General features: G+C 41.3%; 1 protein-coding gene across 12 annotated transcripts in view; it reads right to left on the bottom strand.

The window, feature by feature from the left end:
* The window catches only part of ppm1ba (protein phosphatase, Mg2+/Mn2+ dependent, 1Ba), a 212,614-nt gene that overhangs the window by 86,467 nt on the left and 98,554 nt on the right, over window positions 1-27,593 (bottom strand). For 2 of the 12 annotated variants that reach the window (XM_073050659.1, XM_073050661.1), the window contains one exon: window positions 3,224-3,288. The exons of 5 other annotated variants lie outside the window; for them this stretch is intronic. The gene's annotated coding sequence lies outside the window, so the exon portion shown is untranslated. Of the gene's footprint in view, window positions 1-3,223; window positions 3,289-11,207; window positions 11,525-11,721; window positions 11,741-27,593 lie in introns of those variants that run through there. 5 more of the 12 variants (XM_073050664.1, XM_073050663.1, XM_073050667.1 and 2 more) reach the window with 5 other exon arrangements.

Raw genomic sequence — 27,593 nt, 5'->3', positions numbered from 1 at the left:
TAGCATCTAATCTTTAAAGAATTTCTAAACTACCATCAAAATGGCCATTGCTACATAATTTGAAGATGTTTACTGCGAAGGATTACGTTTATCCAGCAAAATAATCAGTTTGCTTCACACACATCCCAATTATCAATTCACAAAGGTTAAAGATGTGCCTTTTCTCTCCTTTCATATTAAAAGTATTTGAACTTTAGACTAATATTAAGCATCAATTAATTTGTTTTCTCTTTATTTTTTACATTAATGAAGACAAAGCCCAAAGTCACTGCAATTCAATCATACACCATCTTCCTTGTTCCAAGCAGTACAATGTGATATGCAATCGGTTCTGGTTAATGGGAACACTTCAGTACCAGTACACTTAGACCAATTAAGTAGCTGCCCCAATTAGCCGGTTTCATGGAAACAGTTCAATGGTAGTTTGCCTTTCTAATACCCATTTAACTGAATAAAAAATTACGTATTTAAATGAAATATATAACAAATTAGAATACTCCCCAACACTACAAAACTGTGTACTAGTTCCTGACTGGAATCGATGGAGGAATTCTGCCGCATTATTTTGATTGACCATAAATGAACAAAATCAGTGCAGAGACCTCGTGCAAATAATGGACCGCCTTCATAAAATGCTATCGGTAATTGCATGCTCCAAATCTTCATTTTCATTATAACATTCAAGATATAAGATTGTTGATAGTTCCTGACTATCAACTAACTAAGTAGTGAAATCATTTCATTTTCACTCCTGGCTGTTCCTGGCATCCATAAGCCTGAATGCTTGAAACCACAGTGAATAAAACAGATCTGAATCACCTTCCTGCTTAGTTCTCGCAACTATCAGTGACAATCACTGCTTTTTGAACAGAATGACACGCAACCGATGCTACTTAAAATTTGTTTGCTCCAAGCACAAGTGCAGGTGGCTGACGCTAGTTAGAAACTGTTTGGCAACAGCTATCTTCCCTAATTAAGCCTCATAGTGTCCCAAAAAACAAAGGGGATCCAAATCCCAGCTATTCTGTTGATTAGTTTTTGTTCTTTAAGAGTAGTCCCAAATAAGCGCCTGCCCCAGTTAACCAATGGCCAATTAACCAGAATACACTGTATATTCATAACTGTAGGAGGCATGACCTTCAATGTTAATGTGCAAACAGATCTTTATAAATGAATGACCTAAGATTGTCTGTGGAAACTATCAAACATGAATTACAAGGCTTTCACTGTGATTCTGCTTGACGATATGGAAGACAAAATAAAAACTAGAAACTGCATCATTTTCTAACTGCCATACACTTAGTTCAAAAATACAAATGGAACAAAACATGCATACCTTTTACTGGTTCTAACTTCCTTGCCTGAGCATGAAGTTGGGAATGCACTGAAAATCAGATGCCAGTGCCCTGCCTTGCAGAAAACAAACTGTAGGAGAAACTCAGCAGGTTGAGCAGCATCTACTGATGCAAAGGGATAGTCAATGTTTCAATTTGTGACCCAAGATTAAGAGCAACTGAGAGGACAGCACCTCATGTTCCTACTGGGTATCCCAAAACCTAATGATACAAACACTGATTTTTCCATGTTACCCACTGCTCTTGATCCAGAGTCCTTTCTCCTTTTGTTTACCTTTCTCATTTTCTTTTATGCCAACACCCACACCTCTATCCACCTCGTTCATTTTGACCTTATAATTGAGAAAGGTAACCAACCCTACCACCCTTCCTCCTGGCTCCACCTGCACTGTTTTTCTGTTTTCACCGACTAGCCTGTTTTCTTCACTATCCCCTATGCCTCTCCGTGTGCCTCATCTGTTCCACCTATCACCTACTATTCTGTCTCACCGATCCTCATTACCCTTTATAATGGCTATCTTTCCTCCAGACTCTCTGTTCTGCAAGGTCATGACCCAAAACCTTCAGCTCTCCTTTTGCCTTCACAAATGTTGCTTAACACATTGAGTTCCTTCAGCAGTTTCATTTTCACGCCTGTATTCTCATATCCTTGATTTGTTCTTTGCATTCAGCCCAGTCATTCTGAGTTGACATGTCAGAGACACTTTCAATCTGGCCTCCTAGCTCAATGCCAACCATAGTTCTAGCAAAATATTCTGATATTTCTAGCATAACCTCATTCATTTAAAAGTTGCAAAACTGGACATCAAATACACATCACCTGTTTTTTTCTTCTCCTTTGATAACTATTATTGTAGCAATCAAAAAGTTCATAGATAAATGTATTAATAATTTCATTTCCATTTTTTGAAGTATTTCAAAGCTTATTCTGAGATATACCCAGCAATAACTGGAAGGGCCTGTGTCAGCAGAATCTAAAGAACCATCAGAGTGGTCCATGGTTCAGGCACCACTTCATAAAACAGGTATTCAAAGCAAGACATGGAGCTCAATTTGCTCCATGGGTTCTGAAGATTATGAGCAAGTCTGGTCATTACAAAATAGATGAAAGGATGGGACAGGACAGGCATTGCACAGCTACTAACAAATAAATAATTCTATCAAAACTTGAAAAACTTATCAATTTTCTTTACACGACTCCTGTACATTCAGATAATGAAAGAGACAAGTCTTTTGTACATGAGATTACAAAATCTGCCTTTACAGAATTCAAAAGTCAACTACCCAAAAATGAGATACAGAATAAAATTCATCCAAACAGAATGCAAGTGGAAAAAAAACAATTTTTAAATTAAGTTTCTTGGCATGCGTAGATGCTGTGACTTCAATCATCATATGAACCACTTTCTCGGAACCCAGTACCCCAGTCAAATAAAATAGGGGCTGCCTGCACACGCAAAAATGTTCGTTCAAAATATAAATATAATCCATTTACGCATTTTCAGAAAAATAGTATAAGCTACATAGCATGTCAAACTTCAGTTATTTGTTACACATTGTTAACTCATGTTCCTACTGACAAGTTTAAGTAACAAGCAAAATACGCACATGCCGTACAAAAGACAAGGCAAAGATTCACACAGAAGTAAATACAGGGAAGATGAGATCATCGAAAAGAAATCACACGCTGAAGGCATTAACATTTGTCACGTGCTCTTGTTTTACAAAAACTAGACACAGTTAAGTATTTTCCATAACCACCACAGAACAGTAGAAATGTGGACTGTTATTTTTATTTTTATAGAGGAAACAACAGTTGGATGAATCTTATTCATCTGCATACATTCTCTGCACATTTCCTTATTCACCTGTTATTCTTCTGCACAGTTCCGAATCAGGGATCTGGTCGATAATTCTGTCAGCAAGTAAAAGGCTAAAACACAAATCAGAAATGTATATTTATAAATATTTTTCAGCTACAATACTCTGTATTCGTAAATGCTTGCCACATTTAAGATTCACCCAGTATATGGCATTTGCCCAACTGCTTCAGCACTCTTTCTTTGCACTCCTGCACTTAAGTTTCTCAACAAGTTTAAAGATTCTATGACGGAAGGATCAATGCCATCTTTTTTGCAATATCAAAATGACCTTTTAAAAAGAAACTACCAAAATACGTATAGCACAAGCGTATAAGTTCTTGTTCCAAATTAGGTCAAAAGTTGTAAAACTTTAATTGGTATTAGTGTCCCTCAGGTCGGAGAACGTAAATGCATGTTTTTCTTTCCAAATGGTCAAATCAGCCAATCCCAGACGAGTACAAAGTTAGAGTTCTCTGCAATGGAATGAATAGTCAAATAATACATATAACAACCTGTTTTGTACATAGATACATAGAGAAGTCCTTGGGCAGGAAATTTGAGTTTGTCATCAACAAGGTATCTACAACAGCTCATTTCCTAAACATTATGGGAAGAGGAAATACTAGTTAAAAACTGGAGGGGAGAGTGGGGCAATTTCAAGAAAATAACTAAGACAGAAGACATGACTAACAGGTGAATATGGGTTGAAGAAATAAAGAAAGAAAAACCTCAACTAATTAGTTAGCAGGACTTCAAATTCAATGGGACAATGGGGAGGAATAAAATGTGCTAACTACAATTGATAACAAAGTGAAAACACCATATGCCAAAAAAGATAAAAATAAATGCATAGTGGAGAACATCAAGATTAGATGTCAGCAAGTGTTGAAAACCCCCTTATCGAATGGGTGAGAAATCACTCAAAATTAGAACGACAGTTCTAATTAATAGAAAATCTAACGAACAATGACCCAGGAAATTATATCCTGATCAATGAACCAAGTTACCCTAGGGATAACAGCGCAATCCTTTCTTAGAGCCCCCATCGCCGAAAGGGTTTTTAGTTGTGCATTCTTTGCATCTTACCAGTAAATACTGAATAGTTCCATGCTAGTGTTAAAATATCATATTTGTTAACCTTTAGATTACAAAGTGGGATTACTGGGTATTGTAGCGATGTACTACATACAGAGCTAGAGACGACACGCAGTCGGTAAGTAGTTTCGAGACTAATTTATTCAAACCGCAGCGCTGGCATTTAATCCCTAGCGCCTGCCCTCTCCGGGCGGAAATGACATCAGAGGTGCATTACCAAAGTCTCCCCCCGCACGCTGGCTATTTGTGAGCCGGTTTGCCTGCGCAGAAAGTGGGTCGCCACATAACCCCCCTCCCAGAGCCAGCGATACACCCCCCAATGTCCACAGTCTGGATCAACCTCTGTTTGGGAGGTCTGCCTCTGCGCCACAGTGCCTGAACCTCGACCGGCTGCGCCAAGTCCACATAGGCTGGTTTGAGTTGGTCCACCGTGAAAACCTCCTCTTTCCCCCCCAATGTCCAGAACGTACGTGGACCCGTTGTTGTTGATCACCTTGAACAGCCCCTCGTACGGCCGCTGTAGCGGTGCCCGGTGTCCGCCCCTTCGTACAAACACAAACTTACAGTCCTGTAGGTCTTTGGGTACATGGGTTGGGGTCCGTCCGTGCTGTGAAGTTGGTACGGGGGCCAGGTTGCCGAGCCTTTCGCGTAGGCTGTCCAGGACTGCTGCGGCTTCTTCCACTTGCCCCCTTGGGGCTGGTATGAACTCTCCTGGGGTGGCCAGGGGTGCGCCGTACACCAACTCAGCCGACGAGGCGTGCAGATCCTCTTTGGGCGCTGTGCAAATTCCAAGCAGGACCCAAGGAAGCTCGTCCACCCAGTTAGGTCCTCTCAGGCGGGCCATGAGAGCTGACTTCAAATGACGGTGGAAGCGTTCCACTAGTCCGTTCGACTATGGGTGGTAGGCAGTAGTGTGGTGTAGCTGCATTCCCAACAGGCTGGCCACAGCCGACCACAGGCTGGAAGTGAACTGGGCACCTCTGTCAGAGGTAATGTGGGCCGGTACCTCGAAACGTGCTACCCAGGTTGCAATCAGTGCTCGGGCACAGGAATCGGCAGATGTGTCGGTGAGCAGGACCGCCTCTGGCCACCTCGTGAACCAGTCTACCATAGTTAGGAGGTACCGCGCTCCTCGGGACACTGGTAGGGGGCCCACAAGATCCACATGAATGTGGTCGAACCTCCGGTGGGTGGGCTCGAACTGCTGCGGCGGGGCTTTACTGTGCACCTTGGATATCTGGCACTGCGCACACGTTCTGGCCCATTCACTGACCTGCTTGCAAAGTCCGTGCCACGCGAACTTACTGGAGACCAGCCGGACGGTTGTCTTGATAGATGGGTGCGCCAAACCGTGTATGGAGTCAAAAACTCGCCGCCTCCAGGCTGCCGGGACGATGGGGCAAGGTTGGCTGGTAGCCACGTCGCACAGGAGGGTCCTCTCACCTGGGCCTATAAGAAAGTCCTGCAGCTGCAAACCCGAGACTGCGGTCCTGTAGCTGGGCATCTCGTCGTCTGCCTGCTGCGCCTCCGCCAGTGCTGCAGAGTCCACCCCAGGGACAGGGCCTGGGGAGTGTGTCCGCCACGACGTTGTCCTTTCCCAAGACATGCTGGATGTCCATCGTGTACTCCGATACGTAGGACAGATGTCGCTGCTGGCAAGACGACCAGGGATCGGACACCTTCGTGTACGCGAAGGTCAACAGTTTGTAGTCCGTGAACGTAGTGAACGGCCTGCCTTCTAAGAAGTACCTGAAATGCCGGATTGCCAGATACAATGCCAACAGCTCCCGGTCGAAAGCACTGTACTTGAGTTCGGGTGGTCGTAGGTGCTTGCTGAAGAACGCCAAGGGTTGCCAGTGCCCCTCGATGAGCTGCTCCAGCACCCCACCGACTGCTGCGTCGGATGTGTCCACCATGAGAGCGGTCGGAACGTCCGTTCTGGGGTGCACCAGCATCGCGGCATCTGCCAAGGCTTCCTTGGCTTTAACGAAAGCGGCCGCAGCCTCCTCATCCCAAGTAATGTCCTTGCCTTTACCCGACATCAGGGTGTACAAAGGGCACATGATACGGGCTGCTGAGGGGAGGAAACGGTGGTAGAGGTTCACCATACCAACGAACTCCTGCAGGCCTTTGACCGTGTTGGGCCGGGCAAGTAGCAGATCGCATCTACCTTGGCGGGCAGAGGTGTTGCCCCGTCTTTGGTAATCCTGTGGCCCAGGAAGTCAATGGTATCAAGATCGAACTGGCATTTGGCCAGGTTGATAGTGAGGCCGAAATCACTCAGGCGGGAGTAGAGCTGGCGGAGGTGGGACAGATGCTCCTGGCGACTACTGCTGGCTATAAGGATGTCGTCCAAATAGATGAACGCAAAGTCCAGGTTGCGTCCCACCTCATCCATTAGCCGCTGGAACGTCTGTGCTGCATTCTTCAGGCCGAACGGCATTCGGAGGAACTCAAACAGGCCGAACGGGGTGATGAGTGCTGTTTTGGGGATGTCTTCAGGGTGCACCGGGATTTGATGGTATCCCCGGACGAGGTCTACTTTGGAAAAGATTCTTGCCCCATGCAGGTTTGCTGCAAAGTCCTGTATGTGCGGCACGGGGTAGTGGTCTGGAGTGGTAGCCTCGTTCAGTCTGCGGTAGTCACCGCATAGTCTCCAACCCCCAGCTGCTTTGGGCACCATGTGCAGGGGGGAAGCCCATGGGCTGTCGGACCTCCGTACGATCCCCAATTCCTCCATCCTCTTGAACTCCTCCTTCGCCAGGCGGAGCTTTTCCAGAGGGAGCCTTCGTGCGCGGGCGTGGAGGGGTGGTCCCTGGGTTGGGATGTGGTGCTGAACCCCGTGTCTGGGCATGGCTGCCGTGAACTGCAGTGCCAGAATCAATGGAAAGTCCACCAAGATTCTGGTGAATTCGATGTCCGACAGTGTGATGGAGTCCAGGTGTGGGGCCGGCAACTTGGCTTCACCCAGGGGGAACGTCTGGAAAGTCTCGGCATGTACCAGTCTTTGCCCTTGCAAGTCGACCAGCAGGCTGTGAGCTTGCAAGAAGTCCGCCCCCAGGAGTGGTTGGGCCACCGCGGCCAGTATGAAGTCCCACGTGAACCGGCTGGCGCCGAACTGCAGCTGCACTGTGCGGGTGCCATAGGTCCGTATCGTGCTGCCATTTGCGGTCCTCAGGGTGGGTCCTGGCTTCCTGTTGCGGGTGTCGTACCCCGTTGGGGGCAAGACGCTGATTTCCGCTCCAGTGTCGACCAAGAAGCGGCGTCCCGACTGTTTGTCCCAGATGTACAAGAGGCTGCCCTGGTGGCCAGCTACCATAGTCATTAGCGGCTGCTGGCCCTGGCAGGGCGGGCGACAACGGCGGGCTTCTGTGCCCTGCCGCTGGTGGCAGAAACACCACTGTTCACTGTCCTCCTCACTCCTGCCTCTGTGTTGTGTGCGCCCCCCTGCCGGGCCTGGTCTGGTTTGCTGTTGGGCGCATGGCCTGGTAATCTGACGGACGGACGCCACACTCTCCCTCTTGGCTTTCCACAGCACGTCTGCCCGGGCCACCACCTTCCGGGGGTCGCTGAAATCTGTGACGGCCAGCAGCAGATGTATGTCCTCGGGCAGTTGCTCTAGGAACGCTTGCTCGAACATGAGGCAGGGCTTGTGTCCGTCAGCCAGGGCCAGCATCTCGTTCATCAATGCTGACGGCAGCCTGTCTCCCAAACCGTCCAGGTGAAGCAGGCGGGCACCCCGCTCACGCGAGAGGCCAAAGGTCCCAATGAGCAGCGCTCTGAATGCTTCATATTTGCCTTCTTCCGGGGGCAACTGTATGAAATCCGCAACCTGGGCGGCCATCTCCTGGTCAAGGGCGCTCGCCACGTGGTAGTAACGTGTGGAATCAGAGGATATCTGCTGAAACTGGAACTGGGCTTCTGCTTGGCTAAACCACACGCGTGGTCGCAGCGTCCAGAAAGTCGGCAGTTTTAGCGAAACTGCGTGAACAGATGAAGAGTTGGTCATCTTTGGTCCAAATCCTGTTTGGACCGTCGGGGTCACCAATGTAGCAATGTACTACATACAGAGCTAGAGACGACACGCTCTAGCTAAGTCGTTTTGAGACTAGTTTATTCAAACTTCGCGGCGCTGGCATTTAATCCCTAGCGCCCGCCCTCTCCAGGCAGAAATGATGTCAGAGGTGCATTACCAAAGTCTCTCCCCACGCACTAGCCATTTGTGAGCCGGTTCGCCTGCGCAGAAAGTGGGTCGCCACAGTATAATCTTTCATTGCAATATATTCTACAGATAATAGTATGAACCCATTTCTGATGAAGGATCACTAAAATGAAAGTTAATGCTGTTTCACTCTCCACAGATGCTACCTGACCTGCTGAATATCATCAGTGTCCTTGGTTATTACCAGCCCAAGTATATATGTTCACTACAATGCAGTTTTTATATTCTCTTCATTTTTCATCACATCCAATACAAATGTTCCTTGAAACATGTATGATTTGATTTAATTGGAAATATGCCATCATTCAGTAATAGCTTCATACATTTGGTGCTGTATGCTTTAAAATAGTAATTGACTGAAAATATCACGTGGTGATCCTTTGTTACTTCCCACAATATGACTTAGTTATGGAATATTTAAAAGATGCAAATCATTGTAGAATTAATCTGCAATAACCAATGATTTAAATATCAGAAACAAATACCAAGACAGTAAAATAAACAAGTATTTAATAGTTTTGATGGCTAAAATTTATCACCTGACTTCACTGCACATGATTCATTTGGGAAACTGAACCTAACTCTCGTTGTACTCTATCATATCATGATCACCAAGGATAAATGTTCATATATGAAAAAGCATTTACGGTAACCACATTTATAATGGTTCCTCCCTGGAGGTTTCCAGGACATGCTGCAGTGAAAAATGCTCTTCACAACAAGCTTGCCTGCATACAGAAATCTACATTAAAGTGAAAATTGAGTCATCCTGCTTTTTCTCCATTCTTGCCTTATTTCTGCATTTAAACAATACAGCCAGTTTAAATCAAGTTTTAACAAATTCTAATTGCCATCAATAAAATGTCCATCTGGAAATGTAACTCCATTCATCCCTAGCAATTTAATTTGTAATAATCCCTTTCTAAAACAAATAACGAATTCCAGCTACAAATCCATTCAATACCTTATCACATATGATTCATCCCAGGCTTTACTATATCCTTAAGAGACAAAAGCATCTTAAATAATCATGATTAATCTTCTTTCTGAAACATACCTTTGGTCACACCTTAGAGGTGATCATCCTATCTAAGTTCATGAAATCATTGTTGCAGAACCATATTGAATTGTCACTGCTGCAACTTTTGAATACAACATTAAATCAATTTCTCAGTTTTACGTTCAGGTCAACACAAAAATGGTACCATCTGAAATTGGAATTCTTCCAGAGAAAGACAACAGCTTTCCTAAATGAGTAATAACTCAAAATATCTTTTTCCATACTGCTTGCAGATCTTTCAGGAATAAATAGTTTGACTTCAAAGTTATTGATTGACTATTTGATGTTTTTTTGACTAAGGAGAAGTCAATCCAAAGATGAAAGAATGTAACTCCTTAACATTCCTGCCACCTTAAGATGAATAGGATGCCACCGATGAATGTAGAACAGTGCAACATAGTACAAGTCCTTCATACACTATGTTGTGCCAACCTTTTAACGTAATTTAACCATTCCGTCCAACATCGCCCAGAACCCTCCAAGATCCTCTTAAATGTCCCTACTGTACCTGCCTCTACCACCACTCCAGGAAGCAGCACTCACCACTGTATTAAAAAAAATCTATCTGTGGCATCACCCCTATACATTCTTCCAAGCACATTATGATTATTCCCCCCCCCCCCACCTCATTTCCACCCTGTGACAACTTTGCTGGCTGTCCACACTAGTTATGCCCATTAACATTATATGTACCTCTGTCATGTCACTTCTCAACCTCCTCTTCTTCAAAGAAAAAAAGAGCCAGCTCACTCAGCCTATCCTCATAAAATGTGCTCTCTAATCTAGGCAGTATACTGTTAAATCTCTTCTGCACTTTCTTTAAAGCTTCCACATCCTTCCTATAATGAGGCATCCAGAACTGAACACAATACTCCATGTGCAGTCTAACCAGAGTATTTTAGAGCTGCAACATTACCTCATAGATCTTTAACTCAATCCCCTGATGAATGAAGGACATATACCTTCTGAACCACCCTATCAACTTGAGTGGCAACTTTCAGGGATCTTTAGACACACACCCCAAAATTTCTCTGTTCCTCCACACTACAAATAATCTTGCTATTATCCTGTAAATCTGCCTTCAAGTTCAACTTGAAGATAGAACTCCAATAATTCATCAAAACTCGAAATTTGGTTCAGGAAGTTTCTGGCTGTTCACAATATGCATATTAAACATTCAGTGGTGATTCAACAGTCCATCCAATCAAGAGACTGAGAACATCAATGTGAGAACTATAAATCTGAAATTACTTTGGGCCCGATCTAAAGTTCAAACGATTCTGGGATACATTTCTATGATAATTATATTTTGGGAGGAATAAAGTAGACTTTCCCTTCCTAATTAAATTGCTGCAGTTTAGACATAGTTGGATCAAATGTAAATAGAAATTTGATGGCACTGTAATTTTCTCTGCTATACTATTTTTGGAAATTTTGTCTCTTGTGAATTATTGGGTCATTGAAATAAGTGTGATTTTTTAGGACGTTAAAAAGGCCTGGTCATATCCTCACATGCACAATCTGCTTACATAAAAAGACAGCACTTTTCTCCTTAAACCATTCACCCAAACTCCACCCCCCCCCCCCACCCCAACAAAACAAAAATCGCTAACATTATATTTTTCTTTAACTGGGTCAATTTCTCTCCAAGGAACACCCGATTTTCCTTCTCCGTTCCTCCAGTTTCAGTTTTCTGACATATTTCTTTTTTGGCTTCTCCTTTTATCTCCGCCTCCCTACCTCGGGGCCTTTTAAATGATTAATTCTGGATTCCAACACGAGTTGCATTCAGCATCCCAAGAGAAGAAAACAAACTATATACTGCGTTGAAGAACCCTGTTAAAAATTAAGCGATCGATCCCGGTAGCAGTCGCTTCGTGGTTGAACTAACGCGCTCCAAACTTAGCGACTGACACTGGCGCAGGAAAGGCCCAGGCTTTAATCACGGCCTAGGTCGTCATTTCCCGCTCGGTAGTCGCGTTTCACCGCGGTCCTAGCGCCCGCCAAGTTATCGAATCGACTTGATTCTCCAACAAAATGAAAGCACGTCAAACAAAAAGGTTGCTATATTAGCAGTTCCACGAATTAGACAACTTCAAGAGAAGCATCGGTTACTGCAGCGCTTACCCTCGTTGTGCCCGTGTCTTCTTTCCTTACTGCAGACACAGCATCAAATGTTGACATCTAATTTGAATTTATTTATTACATCCTTCACATACACGAGTAAAAATCTTTACGTCTCCGTCTGAATGTGCAATGTGCAATTTATAGTAAATAGTATGTAGAACAGAACAGTCAATATAGCTTAGAAATACAACTGTGTCAGTGTGAATTAATCAGTCTGATGGCCTGGTGGAAGAAGTTGTTCTGGAGCCTGTTGGTCCTGGCTATAATGCTGCGGTACCGTTACCCGGTTGGTAGCAGCCGGAACAGTATAATATAACCGACTACCTGGATGGTCCTGGACGTGCGGAGGAAATGTACTGAATTTAAAAGTTGGTGAATTATAAAACCTCAAAACTGTTGGATAAAAAAAGCCACAGAATATCGTGTTATTAGTACATCGAGCAAATCGTGAAACTTCTCCAGTTCAAAATATTCAAAAGTCTACATGAATTCAGTATTCTTACCCGAATACAAATTCCTAGTTACTGTTCCATAAAAAAATTAACTTTAATCCGGACACCTCATATTATCTAAACGAAGCTAGCATACAATTCAATCATTCTTGCATCTCGTAACACAATTCATTTTCTTCAAAAGTTTATATGCTCTAGTGTACACTCCTGTTCAGAACAGCAATGTGACAGTTCTCCAGAATCAAGGATGGATTCAGATGCAAAAGGCCAGTTGTACTTGCTCAGAGCCGCATTACTGTGCCACCAAATGTGCACGAATCATTTTAAGACTCCATTTGCTATTTATATTTCAGTGTCAGATTTCACTGTTTCTGGCAAAGGTCGAAGAAACAAACAGAATGTACTTTACCTATATTTTCAAATACAACTTGTAGTTTGCACTGTATCTCAACGTTCCCAGCATTACAGTATTTAACATTAAACGTCTGATGTCATTTCAAAACATTATAAATTCTATCATCATTAATCATATTATAAATTACATGGATCAAGTGAGTTTTTCTTTCTGACTAGTTTTGCAACATTACAAAAGTTAAAATATTTTCTTAAAGAGGATATTGAAGACTGCCTACACAGGAAATCTGAAATTAAAATAGAAGATGCTGGAAACACTCAGCAAGCAGCCAACATCTGTGGAAATAAACCCTTTATCACAACTGGGACAGAAAGAAAACTAATTTGTTACACATTGGAGCGAGGTGGGAGAAATGATAAGAAACGAGGCAAGTAAAAATTAAAAATATAGATAATGGAAATGTGAAATAAAAACAGAACATGCTGGGGAAAAAAGTCAGGTCAGCCAGCCTGAAATGGTAACTGGTTTTGGTTCCCAGATTCAGGTGACATGGGAGTTTTTCCCCAGCATTTCCAAATGCTTTTAATCTCAGGGGTAAAGCCAAAATTACCACAGATTAAGTCATCCAGTTGATGATAGTAGTTACTTTAAGGAACATAAAAGCTGTGAAATGCAAAGCCATAAGAAATGACCAGTAAGGCAGACAATGCTAAATGGGAAGAAAAAAATCTGAGCCACTTTTTTTTTTAAGGATTGCCAGAAGGTTCCACTGAAAATGCTATGTCTTTTTACCTCTTCCCTTCCAAACATCCAGGAAGTGAAACAATCTTAATTGAAGTAACAATTAATTTGCATTCCTCCCAACACTGCATTTGGTGCTCAATGTCCTCCAACAAAGAAACCAAAGAGAGATTGGGTGATGACTTTCTGGAATTTAAATGTTGTGCCTGAAGAAGTAACTTTCAGCCGCCATTTAATTCTTCATCCCACTCCACCTAAATTATCTGTGGCTTCCTGACCTAATGCAAGTTTAAGGGAAAGAACCTCATCTTCCTTCTGAGCGCATTTCAGCCTTTAAAATCAATATAGAATTCAACAATTAAATGTAACTTTTTTTCTCTGTATCAGAACTTATTAATTCTGCTGTAAGTGGAATATTAGCTCAATTTTTCTCCCTCTGTTAGCAGTTCGATCATTCGGCATCTCCTGCTGCACTACATTTCATTCTTGTATTAATTCTCTTACAAAATAAACCAGATATCTTCATCTACTGCTTATCCGCATGGCAATGCTGGCCTCACCATTCGACAGATATTTTCTTTCTTTCATCCGTCCCTTCTCAAACACTCCGCAACTTTAAAGAGCTTTTTCTCTGTCTCAGTTCTGACGAAAGATTTTTGATCTGAAACCAACTTTGTTGCTCTTCCATGATGGATGCCACCTTGCTGGGCATCACCTTTTATAGAATTTCTCAATGGTGGAAAGGCTATTCCCCATGATGGAACTGGCCGACTTTAGAACCTTTTGTCTTTTTCCTTTTACGAATTATCCAGAGGCCCAAAAAGTTCTTTCAACTGAATCAACAATTCACTAGCTCTTCACACAAGCTAATATAATGCATTTGGTATTCACAATGTGGTGTCCTCACACAAATTGGGTAATTGCTTTGCAGAGCAGCTGTTTATTGTTAAGCTTTCACCTTAATACAGGTGTCCCCCGTTTTTTGAATGTTCGGTTTACAACACCTCGCTGTTATGAAAGACCTACATTAGTTACCTGTTTTCGCTAACAGGTGTTTTCACTGTTATGAAAAAAGGCAGCACATGAAAAAGGCAGCGCGCGCCCCGAGCAGCCAAGCTCCTCCCCCGGAACTGCATTCTCGCTGCCATTGCTTAAACACGTGCCTGTGAGCATCTGAGCTTTATCTAGAGTTATTTTGTGCATCCATTAGCAAGATGAGTTCTAAGGTATCAGAAAAGCCTAAAAGAGCTCGTAAGGGTGTTACACTTACCGTAAAACTAGACATAATTAAGCATTTCGATCGTGGTGAATGAAGTAAGGACAAAGTGAGCTTGGCTTGTGGAAGTTGACAAAGATGATGTTGAACAGGTTTTGGCATCCCATGACCAAGAACTGATAGATGTAGAGCTGATGCAGTTGCAAGAGTAAAGTATAACGATCAAAACCAAACACAGTAGCAAATGGATCGAAAGTGGAGTCGTCCAGGAACTAAACGTGAAGCAACTGCCTGAGATTTTTGCTGCGATTGACAACGCTACAATGGATTGTAGAAAAGTACGACTTTAATTTTGAAAGGGTACATAGGTTTAGGGCATATTTGCAGGATGGTTTGAGTGCTTACAAAGAACTATGATAGAAAAAAGCGCGAGGCTAAGCCGTCAAGCATACTGTCATTTTTCAAGCCTTCCACATCACCCACAGCAGACAACGAACCTCAACCTTCGACATCGAGGCAGGCAGACATAGAAGATGACCTGCCTGCCCTGATGGAAACAGATGAGATGACACCCCAGTCTCCTACCACCCCAACATCCAACGACTCAGCCTAACACACCATCATCAGTGTGCTTGCTGTCTTCCGGATTCCAGTAAGTGAAACTACACTGTACATACATTATTTCTACTGTGTATAGGCTGTGTATTTTTATGTGTTATTTGGTATGATTTGACAGTTTCAGAGCTTAAAGTTTACTGGAGAGAATGCTTCTTCCGAGAGTGCTTGCACCGCATGTTTCAGCCTAGAGCGCTTCTGAGATTTTCGCTACGGTGGACAGTGCTGCGATGATTGCAGAAAAGTATTTCTACTTTATATAGGCTGTGTATTTATCATCATTCCTGTGTTACTACCATAGATTCTGGATTTTAAGCCGCTACTTTTTTCCCACATTTTGAACAGCTTTGAACTCTGCGGCCTTTAATACGGAGCAGCTAATGCATTATTTTTTTCATGCCGCCAAAAACATTTTGCCTCGTAACAGTAGACCAATAAAATTGATGAGTAGTTCACAGAGGTCCAATGAAATTGTACGATAAATCAAGCGCACTTTCACAATTAAATTATTGTAAATCAGTCATTTGTACTCACCCTCATCAACATGGAAAACACTCGAAGAAAAGCATTGCGCTGCCTTTATGGCAGTTATTTAGTTTATAATATTTTCGCTTAGTAATTCATTTGTTAGTTAAAGTTAGAAGTGTTTTAACTATATTTGTTTTCTGTACTACATCGCGGGATGCTATGACGTCACACCCGGTTTCGCCGCGTCTTGTGGGAAAACGCCGGTTTGCGATAAACGGGACGGCGGGGGGGAGCGGCGGAGCCAAAACGCTGCTTTTAAGTTAAAGGCGATCAATAACTTTTCCTGGTAGGCTGCAGTATATATATTTTTTACCAGTCGTTAGGAGATATTGGAATGTTGTTCAGTAAAAAAGTATACGCAACGTATATTTAAAAGTAGCCGCGTTACAGGCACGGTTCGAAAAAAAGCATTTGCAATATGTATTTGTTTATGTTACCATATGGATTTAATTAAAAGTTAAAAAATCCTCACGTGTAATATCTTTCTGTGTAAATATCTCATATTACAACGTGGGACACCTGCGGCCGAAAATTCGGTGCGGCCTGTACAAGTAAAAAATTGATTTTCTTTCTAAAATTAGAGCCAGCGGCTTTTAATCAGGTGCGCTCTGTAGTCCGGAATCTACGGTATATGTTACTGTTATTGTAGGTTTTATGTATTATTTGAATGATTTGGTAGGTTATTTTTTTGGGTCTGGGAACACTCACAAATTTTTCCTATATAAATAAATGGTAATTGCTTCTTCACTTTATGACATTCCAGCTTACTAACCATTTCATAGGAACGCTCTACCTTTAGATGGCGAGGGAAACCTGTACTCCATTCTCAGCACAGAAATAGGCCCGTTGGCCCATCTAGTCTATTAATTTACCTAGTCCCATCGACCTGCACCTGGACCATAACCCTCCATACCCCTCCCACCCATGTACCTATTCAAACATCTTTTAAATGTGGAAACTGAACCCGAATCCACCACTTCCACTGGTCACACTCTCACCAGCCTCTGAATGAAGTAGTTCCCCTCACTTTCCCCTTAAACATTTCACCTTTTAATCTTAACCCATGACATCTATTTGTAGTCTCACACAACCTCAGTGGAAAAAGCCAGCTTGCATTTACCCTTTCGATACCTCTCATAATTTTGTATACCTTGATCAAATCTCCCCTCATTCTTCTATAAAGTAGTGAATAAAGTCCAAACCTATTCAACCTTTTCCTATGACTCAGGTCCCCATGTCCTAGCAACATCCTTGTAAATTCTCTCAGCACTCTTTCAATCATTTTGACATCTTTCCTGCAGGTAGGTGATCAAAATTGCACAGGATACTCCAAATTAGACCTCACTAATGTCTTATAAAATTTCAACATAACATCCTAACTCCTATACTCAATATTTTTATTATGAAGGCCAATGTGCCAAAAGTTTTCTTTACAACACTATCAAACTGTGATGCCCCACTTTCAAGGAATTATGGATCTGTATTCCACTTCTCAGTGCCCAACCACTCTCTGTGTAAGCCCTACTCTGGGTTGTCCTCCCAAAGGGCAAAACCTCACACTTGTCTGCAGTAAATTTCATCTGCCATTTTTCAGCCTGTTTTTCCAGCTGCATCAGATCCCACTGCAAGATTTAGGAGTCATCCTCACTATCCACTACACCGCCAATCTTAGTGTAATCCAAAAATTTGCTGATCCAGTTAACCACATTATGATCCAGATCATTGATATAAATGACAAACAACAATGGACCCAGCACCAATTCCTGCAGCACTCCACTAGTCACAGGTCTTCAGACAGAGAGGGAACCATCTACTACCATTCTCTGGCTTCTTCCTCAAAGCCAATTGCTAATCCAATTTACTACATCATCTTGAATACCATGTGGGATCTTGTCAAAGGCTTTGCTAAAGTCCATATAGACAATATCCACTGCCCTGCCTTCAGCAACTTACCTGGTAACTTCCTCAAAAAGCTCCAAGATTGGTTAGACATGACTCATCAAACACAAAGCCATGTTGACAATCTCTAATTAGTCCATATCTATCCAAATGCTTATATATCTGGTCCCTTAGAATACCTTCCAATAATTTACCAAGTACTGACGCCAGGCTCACCAGCCTTTAATTTCACAGCTTATTCTTAGAGCCTTTCTTAAGTAATGGAACAACATTAGCTATCCTCCAATCCTCTGACACCTCTCCTGTTGCTGAAAATGTTTTAAATATCTTTGTTAGGGCCCCTGCAATTTCTGCACTAACGTCCCACAAGGTCTGAGGGAATAGATTGTCAGGTCCTGGGGCTTTATCCACCCTAAAATGCCCTCAAGATAGCAGTTAAAGAATTTGTCGTCAAGTTTTTGAGGCTGCATTTTGCTTAAGAAACAAAATCTTATCTTCTGTCTAGACAAAATGCAGCCTCACAAACTTGATAACAAGTTCTTTAACTGCAGATAACTTATTTTCTCTATTCCTTTCACAAAGGCCATTTCTACCATTGGCTCAAGTTTTGCTCTCTCCATTAGTACAGTCTAACTTGCTGGGCCACAGACCTACTTTAACAGTACATTAAATTGTATCATCACATTCTAATTGTCCTCATTAACCCATTTAACCATTTGTAATCTTGGCCTGGAATCATCAGAAATTCACTTTGTCTTTTCCATCTCTCTGCAACCTGTAACATTCTTTTTTCCACAAATCTGACGCAGGGTCTTCAACCCCAAATGTTAACTCAGTTTCACTTTCCACAGGGGCTGTTCAACTTGTTGAGTGTTTCTGTTATTTTAATTTTGAGGCTACATCACAAACTATGTACTAATGTATTTCTTTAATTTTAGTAATGCAAATAAATGTACCTTTGTCTTTGTTCGTAAAGATTGGTATTTCTTAACATTTTATCATGTAAAAAATGTTTTCAATTATGTAAAATAATTGTAAACCATGTACAAGGATGACTAACATACAAGAATAAGGTTTACAGTTTCAAAATTTTAATCTTTCAGAAATATTACTGTAATTAGCTATATTCCAGAGCAGTATCATGAGGATCCCTTCTGTACAGAAATGGTCTGGACCTTCTAATAGGTTTCAAGAAAAAAAAATTGTCTATTAAGCATTGCTAGCTTAAAGAAGTGAGGGGTAGAGGTGAAAAGAAACAAATCAAAATACAAGGCAAAGCCTGCTTTGCAGAGAGATTGCATTCTAAGAAAATTATCCGTATAATGATTTTCTGTTGATTCAAAATCCTATTTCTCTTGAAATCCTGTGTTATAAATGGAGATCTATTCTGACAGAATGTTTTTCTCTCAACAGTAACGATGCATACTACAGCTGCCAAGGGCCATATAAACAACTGCCTTGTCAGTTGTCAGCTTCCGAAGCAAAGTTCTTAAGTGGCCAGCAGCTACATTTGGAAATACAAGCAACTACAGATCTAATTCACCTTCCAGTCTTCAGACTGAATGGAGATGCATACTTTAAAACTCATCATCAAATATAGGTAAAATGGTTTAATGATGTATTTCACAACAAATAATATTGATCATTTAGATATACTGTACAACTTTCACTTAAACTTGCTAGCCCTGTATCAAACATCTTAAATCATAAGTAAAAATCTTGGGATCAAAAAACTTAACAAAATTAACCTACTGTTAAAAAAAATTCACATTATCTGCACCTCATCAAGACAAGAAGAGTTGAAAACAAGACAAACCCCAGAAAAAGCAGGATCTCCCAGTGGCCACACATTTTAATTCCACGTCCCATTCCCATTCTGATATGTCTATCCATGGCCTCCTCTACTGTCAAGATGAAGCCACACTCAGGAGGCACAACACCTTATATATGGTCTGGGTAGCCTCCAACCTGATGGCATGAATATCGATTTCTCAAACTTCTGGTAATGGCCACCCACCTTCCCCTTCACCATTCCCCATCCCTCTTTTCCCTCTCTCTTTGCCTACCCATCGCTTCCCTCTTCTCTTTCTTCCATGGCCTTCTGTCCTCTCCTATTACACTCCCCTTTCTCCAGCCCTTTATCTCTTTCAGCAATCAACTTCTCAGCTCTTTACTTCAATCCTGCCCCTCCCGATTTTGCCTATCACTTTGTGTTTCTCCCTCTCCTCCCTCCATCTTTTTTTCTCTCAGTTCTGCAAAGGTTCTTATCACAAAACGTCGATTGCACTCTTTTCCAATCATGCTGCCTGGCCTGCTGAGTTCCTCCAGCATTTTGTGTTTGTTGCTTGGATTTCCAGCAACTGCAGATCTTCTCTTGTTTGAGGTTTGAACTAGAGTCAGTCGCATACACTTATCTAGCCATTAGACACTACCATGCTTAGAGCGAACAGTTTGTAAACAGCATCAGTTGCATTGTGTTAAAAAAAATCAGTGATTTTTGTCACTGACAGTTGGCGAGAAATAACGAGCAAGACAATTCAAAACTGTTTTACTCACTGCAGTTTCAAGCATTCAGGCTTAGAGATGCCAGAGAAATAGCTTGGAGTAAAAATGAAACAATTTCATGACTTCAGCAAGTTAGGAATCAAAGTATTTGAAGGTATTGTCTTGAATCATTTCAAAGTTGCAGTCAATATAAAGATTTGGAGGATGCAATCATTGATTGCATTGTGTGACAGCAGTCCATTATCTCCACCAGGTATCTGAGCTGATGTTATTCATTTAGAGTCAATCAAAAGAACACAGCAGTGTACACTGGATGAATTCTTCCATTGATAACCATTAGGGACTAATATACAGTTTTATAGTACTGTAGTAGTATTCATAGTGTTGTAATTTGTTCTATATTTCATTTCAATGCATAATTTGCTTCTCAGTTAAACGGTAGATTGTCTTTTTGATACCTTTTTAACTATTTCAATGCAATGTGTCCCAATTAACTTCTCAATTCAGGACAGAACATTGAAAGAGTATTTTGATCTTCAGCCAATGGCTATAATGACCTAACAACTTACAGAGCTGACAGTTAAGCAACTGAAAGTGGAACATTAAGACAAGAATGTGTTCTTTTCCCTCCAGACCTTAATAGATGTCACCTGCTTAGGTGATCTCAATAAACTACATTCGTATCAGCATAATTTTCATTGAAATAAACAAATCCTCTGTATAATACAAATACTACCGTAGATTCCGGACTACAGAGCGCACCTGATTAAAAGCCGCTGGCTCTAATTTTAGAAATAAAATCAATTTTTTACTTGTACAGGCCGCACCGGATTTTAGGCCGCACCGGATTTTCGGCCGCAGGTGTCCCACGTTGTAATATGAGATATTTACACAGAAAGATATTACACGTGAGGATTTTTTAACTTTTAATTAAATCCATATGGTAACAAACAAATATATATTGCAAATGCTTTTTTTCGAACCGTGCCTGTAATACGGCTACTTTTAAATATACATACGTATCGGTAACACAAATTACGTTGCATATACTTTTTTACTGAACAGCACGAACAACATTCCAATATCTCCTAGTGACTGGTAAAAATATATATACTGCAGCCTACCAGGAAAAGTTATTGATCGCCTTTAACTTAAAAGCAGCGTTTTCGCTCGGGTCTGATGAGCTCGGGTCTGATGAGCTCGCGTAACGCGATCGGGTCTGATGTGCTCGGGTCTGATGTGCTCGGGTCTGATGTGCTTTTCTTCGAGTGTTTTCCATGTTGATGAGGGTGAGTACAAATGACTGATTTACAATAATTTAATTGTGAAAGTGCGCTTGATTTATCGTACAATTTCATTGGACCTCTGTGAACTACTCATCAATTTTATTGGTCTACTGTTACGAGGCAAAATGTTTACGAGGCGGCATGAAAAAAAAAACATGTATTAGCCGCTCTGGATTAAAGGCCGCAGAGTTCAAAGCTGTTCAAAATGTGGGGAAAAAGTAGCGGCTTATAATCCGGAATCTACGGTACTTGTAAACATGACAGCTTAAAATTTAAAACCATGCTTTTATACATGAAACACAACAAAGCAATACTCATTTGTCTTTCAGTCTCCCAGACTTCCTTGCATATCAGGCCCTGAGTTACAATAGAATGCTGGCGCAGGTGAGACACAAACTGCTTCAATTAATACAATTATACTGTGAATACTTTTGACTCTACTATTGAATTAACATTTCCACATTTTGATCTTTTGCCGATGGGAACTGGGAGGAAAATTTTCATTGATACTTCTTGTTAATTTACAGCCTGCTTCAAAGGAGAATGTTTCTTTTTCTCTTCTATACATTTTTATATACACTTGCATTACAGCAACTGATTCTAGCAAATGCTAGGCCTCTTTGTTCAAAAGCCCAATTAAATGACTAGATTTTAAATTTACAATTGACTGTTTGATTCAAATTTAAGTAGCCCGAAGGACTATACTTTCAAAACTAAAAGTGTTGCAAAGTTAATTATCTTCAATTAATTCTAAAGAGCAAAGGTGCTTTTGAATCCAAATAAAATATCATGGAAATCTCGCAAATAGTCTATGCAAGAGTATATAACTCAAGCAATTTGGCCAACTCAAAAGTACAAAGTGGCTATCAAAAGCTAAAATTCATAAGTGTTCCCAGCTTCACCTGCTTAGATAAAATCAGTAGAGCTCCGCATGCTAATACGCAAAAATTTTAATATAAAATAGTTAAATACATCTTTCAACTGTTCTCCCATTATCAGATTTTTCTCAGATTCCTTAGTTAAGCTGTAATCTTCTTAAATCTAAATAAAACAATGTTGACCATGCAAAGGATTTCTTAAGGTTGCCATATCTGGGGAAGTAAGTTCCCACTACCCATCAAATGCTCCTCATGGCATGCATCTCAAATGGCCTCTGACAACCAAGACTACTTTCAGGCCTTCATGTGTGGCCTAACTATTAAGCCTGGCAGAACCATTTCTACTAACAGGAAATGGGGGAAAGGCAGGTTACTGGCGCCTTAAAACCGGCCACTTTGGGCAGATAAGGCCAGTCAGCCATGGTTGGCAGCTCATTTAGGAGAAGGAAAGCTCTGATCTCAAACCTCTGCTGCCATGAGGCTTTTCACCCATGGAGAATGTTTTGGGAGTAATCCCTGAGGGAAAATTGATTAGGGGACACAAGGTAAAAGAACCCCAAGGGGAAAGTGATCATAATATGATTAAATTCACCCTGAAATTAGAGGAGAGGCTAAAGTCAGATGTCTCAGTATTACAGTGGAGTGAAGGGAGTTACAGAGGCATGATAAAGGAGTTGGCCAGAATTGATTGGAAAATAACACTGGCAGGGATGACAACAGAGCAGCAATGGTTGGAATTTCTGGAAGCAATTTGGAAGGCATAGGATATATACATCCCAAAGAGGAAGTATTCTAAAGGCAAGATGACACCACCATGGTTGCATAACCACACAAGGTTAATATATTTTCTAAAACTGTTGCATCTTTCATGTTTTTGGGATACATTAAAAACCCAAACTGCTTTCAGCCCACACGTTGCAGGATGGTTCAGCCAATGCACCCCAATTTCAATAGTTATTGTGACATTAGAAAAACTAATGGCATTGAGCTGCAAACCTGGAGCCTGAGGCCTCAAGTTGCACAACAGCAGAAAAGTCACTGGACTGACAGGGGAAATGTCAGAATCAAAACTAAATTCATGACATGCAACATGAATGTTTTGTTTTTAGTGAACAGAGAGAATCACTTTTTAACCTCATTCACAACAGAAAAATCAGAATAGCCAACTGAACTTCAATTATCCAAACACAGTTATCATCCTATCATTGGACCTTGCAAGCAGATTTTTAAAAATTCTACGCAACCACTTTAATAATTATTTATAGGCTCTGCATATTTCAAATATCATTTGAATATAGGGGAAGAAAGGCCAATTGAAACTTTGCCCAATTGAAATGATGCCAAACTGCAGCAATATGGTTCTATTGCAACTCCGTTAAGCTACTGAAAACCTTAATCCAATTTAAAAGTATAACATGTAAATACTTCACCACCTGTACCAGAACATGCAGAGACATGAGAAATGTTACATGTATAAAGACATACCACTTAGCACAGAATTTCAATTTTAGCTGTGGGTGTGTTCTTACTCAATAATCCAGAGAAGCATTGGCAGAATTCTGTTGACAGCGCACTCCCACCCTCAGATAGCATAGTAATCATAAACACAAGATTTAATTCAAGTTAATTTAGAAAATACATCAATAAAGAAAAACAGACATGGATTATTTATTAAATACGAGAAATAATTATCTATGATGCCAAAAAGTTATATCATTGAGATTAGCATTCCATTTTTTCCTTGTCAAAATCAAATAAAGCAAACAACCAAAGGTTTAAGGCTGACAGAAGCCAATATAGATAATGAAATAATGTATCAATACAATCTGTTGAGGTTGTCTATTGTGTTCAGTGCTCCTTATGCAGCTTCCTCTATACTGACGAGTCTCATTGTAATTAAGGGACCGCTTCATCAAGCACCTCTGCACCATTCGTCACTACCCAGAGGGAATATAAGATGTTGCTCCTCCACCCTGATGTGGGCTCATCTTGACACAGGAGGAGGCTATGGACATCAGAACGGTAATAGGAATCAGAATTAAAATGAATGGGTACCACTTGTGGTGATTCATGCCTCCAACCTGATGGAATGAATATCGAGTTCTCCTTTCAGTAAACAAATTCCACGCCTTCTTCCCCACTCTGACCCTTTACCTCTTCTCACCAGTCTATTACTTGCCCACTTGGGTCCCCTCCTTCTTCCCTTTCTCAACTGGTCCAACTGTCCTTTCCTATCAGATTCCTTCTTCTCCAGCCCTCGACTTTTCCCAATCATATGGCTTCACCTATTACCTTCCAACTAGCCTCCTTCCCCTCCCCCCACCTTTTTAATTCCCCCTTCCAAAATGCTGGTGGAAATCAGCAGGCCAGGCAGCATCTATAAAAGTACAGTCGACGTTTCGAGCAGAGACCCTTCTTCAGGAATAATTGAAAGAAAAGATAGTAAGAAATTTGAAAATGGGAAGTGGAGGGGGAAATCCGAAATGATAAGAGAAGACAGGAGGGGGTGGGATGAAGCTAAGAGCTGGAAAGGTGATTGGCAAAAGGGATACACAGCTGGAGAAGGGAAAGGATCATGGGATGGGAGGGCTGGGGAGGAGGGGGGGAGGAGAAGGAAAAAAAGGGGGGAATTAATAAGGGATGGTGTAAGAAGAGGAGGAGGGGCATTAACAGAAGTAAGAGAAATCCCATGATCCCTCTGCTGCTCCCCTCCTCCTTTCTTTCTCCCTAGGCCTCCTGTCCCATGATCCTTTCCCTTCTCCAGCTCTGTATCCCTTTTGCCAATCAACTTTCCAGCTTTTAGCTTCATCCCACCCCCTCCGGTCTTCTATCATTTTGGATCTCTCCCTCCCCCCCACTTTCAAATCTCTTAATATCTCTTCTTTCAGTTAGTCCCGATGAAGGGTCTTGGCCCAAAATGTCAACTGTACTTCTTCCTATAGATACTGCCTGGCTTGCTGCGTTCCACCAGCATTTTGTGTGCGTTGCTTGGATTTCCAGCATCTGCAGATTTCCTCGTGTTTGCGTATTCCCCCTTCCTTCTCAGTCCTGAAGAAGGGTCTCAGTTTGAAACGTCGATTATCTATTCATTTCCAACCTGACCTGCTGAGTTCCTCTAGCATTTTGTGTATGTTGCAATACATCAAGTATTTATTCCATTTATCAGAGCCAACTCTAGAAAAGTGCTTATCTTTTGGATATTTCCACAAAATCAAATGTAAAGTTTTAATTTAAGCAAGAAAAAATTTAGATTCAAAGTTCATCCCGGGAAACATTTATAATCACTACAATGCTCAGAAATATTGTGATCAGTTTGCAAACAAGGAGGTATTTAAGTGCAAATAAATTAATATCTATATAATCTGACGTTATTGAGAATAATGGCTTAGTTCCAGAAGGCATCACTGCTTTTACATAGATAAGCAGTACAGGATAATTCATAATCAACAGCAGCAGATGGGATCTTAAGGTAATGCCTCACCTGCAAGACAACACTTTTGACAACTGAATACTGTACGAGATTACAAACTCAAACCCTGAAATAAGGTTAGAACCTGTGATTATCTAATTAGAAGACCGTGGAGCCAAAGCTGACAGGGGCCCAGTATAAACTATGCATCTCAGAATTTGGTTACAACTGGCTGTCTTTTTTTTTGGAAAGTTGCCACCCACAATCACACCAGATGTGCACCTATCAATTTAATTCTAGCTACCATGATTATTGAAAAAAAATCTCAAATACTCTGACCTTTTACCTCTTCTCACCTGCTTATTACTTCCCCATGGGTCCCCTCTTCTTTCCCTTTTTCCTATGGTCCACTCTCCTATCAAATTTCTCCTTCAACCCTTGACCTTTCCCACCCACCTGGATTCACCCGATCACTTTCCAACTAGCCTCTTTCCCCTCCCCCCAATTTTTTATTTAGGCATCTTCCCCCCTTCTTTCTCAGTCCTGAAGTAGGGTCTCTGCTTGAAACAAGTCTCTATTCATTTCCATAGATGCTGCCTGAACTGCTGAGTTCCTCCAGCATTTTGAGGGTGTTGCTTTGCATTTCCAATATCTGCATACTTTCTCCTGTATATGTTAATATTTTTCCACTTTTTTTTTGCTTTTCTTTTCACACATTTTTGGGTAATATTCTGCTGAATGTCAATACCCTGAAACAATGACTCAATTTCTACCTTCAGAGATGCTGTGTAATCCACTAGTATTTGAAGTATTTTGTATTATTTCACATTTCCAATATTTTTCATAACTTGCACACTAAACCAACAGTGAACCCTAATGCACTGGGTAGATATTTGCTGCTTAAAGTAAATGAGAAAAAATTAAACAGAAAGCTAGAAAGATTGAATCGTCCAGAATCACAAATGAAATTCTTACATTGATATGAACAAACACACAAATTTACTGCAAATATGTCCTCTAAAACAAACCACTGTACTTCTCATAACAAACAGAATCATGCACAGTGAGAATGACTCATCTTTTAGGACCACTCAGAAGTATAGGTTTGCTTAATGGTTGTTACTTCCTGTATATCACAAGGTAACAACCATTAATCAAACCAACACTTACTGGTGCTCATGAATCCCTTAAATCCAAACTATCCACATGCAGAGCCTAAATTCAAATGGCACCTCCAAAACATGTGACGGGTATTATCAAGAAATAGAGACAAGGATAGCTGGTGCATGAGAACATTACCCAACTCCACAAACTACTTACACATAGACCATCACCTTGGTTTTCAACCTCAGTGCCTTTTCTTCATCGACACATTTTTAATTTGTGCAACTTTATTCTCAATACCACTGTGGAAGTATCTTCAGCAAAAGAATGGCATCAATTCAAGACATCAGCTTCTCTTGGGCAATTTGGTATGAGAAATATAACCTGTGATGCCAGCCTTTCCACAAATCAATTTTAAAAATCTGACAGGAAGTCACATTGACGTTTATCTCAACTATTGTTTTTGTTTCCATACAAATACACATTCCATATTTATCAAATCTTTTTTGGTTCAGGTTGCATTGCCAGATGATGAATGTCCTTATAAATATTATGGTAGGAAGTAGAGAATGGTGGTGGGGCAGCTAAGTAGTAAGCTGATGTGGTTTTTCTGCATTCAGAGAGCTTGAATTCTGGCATTAACTACCCCTTTGAACTCCATAGCAACATGGTTTGGGAAAATGCAAATGTTATTCTGCTATTTAAGAAGGGTGGGAGGCAGCAGAAAGGAAACTATAGACCTGTTAGCCTGACATCAGTGGTTGGGAAGTTGTTGGAATCGACTGTTAGGGTTGAGATTAGAGAGTACCTGGAGGCACATGACAAGACAGGCCAAAGCCAGCATGATTTCCTGAAAAGAAAATCTTGCCTGACTAACCTACTGC

The sequence above is a fragment of the Hemitrygon akajei genome, chromosome 7 (assembly GCF_048418815.1).
Source record: "Hemitrygon akajei chromosome 7, sHemAka1.3, whole genome shotgun sequence".
Lineage (NCBI taxonomy): Eukaryota > Metazoa > Chordata > Chondrichthyes > Myliobatiformes > Dasyatidae > Hemitrygon > Hemitrygon akajei.
The sequence above is the reverse complement of the archived record's forward strand: the minus strand, read 5'-3'. Positions and strand labels throughout refer to the sequence as shown.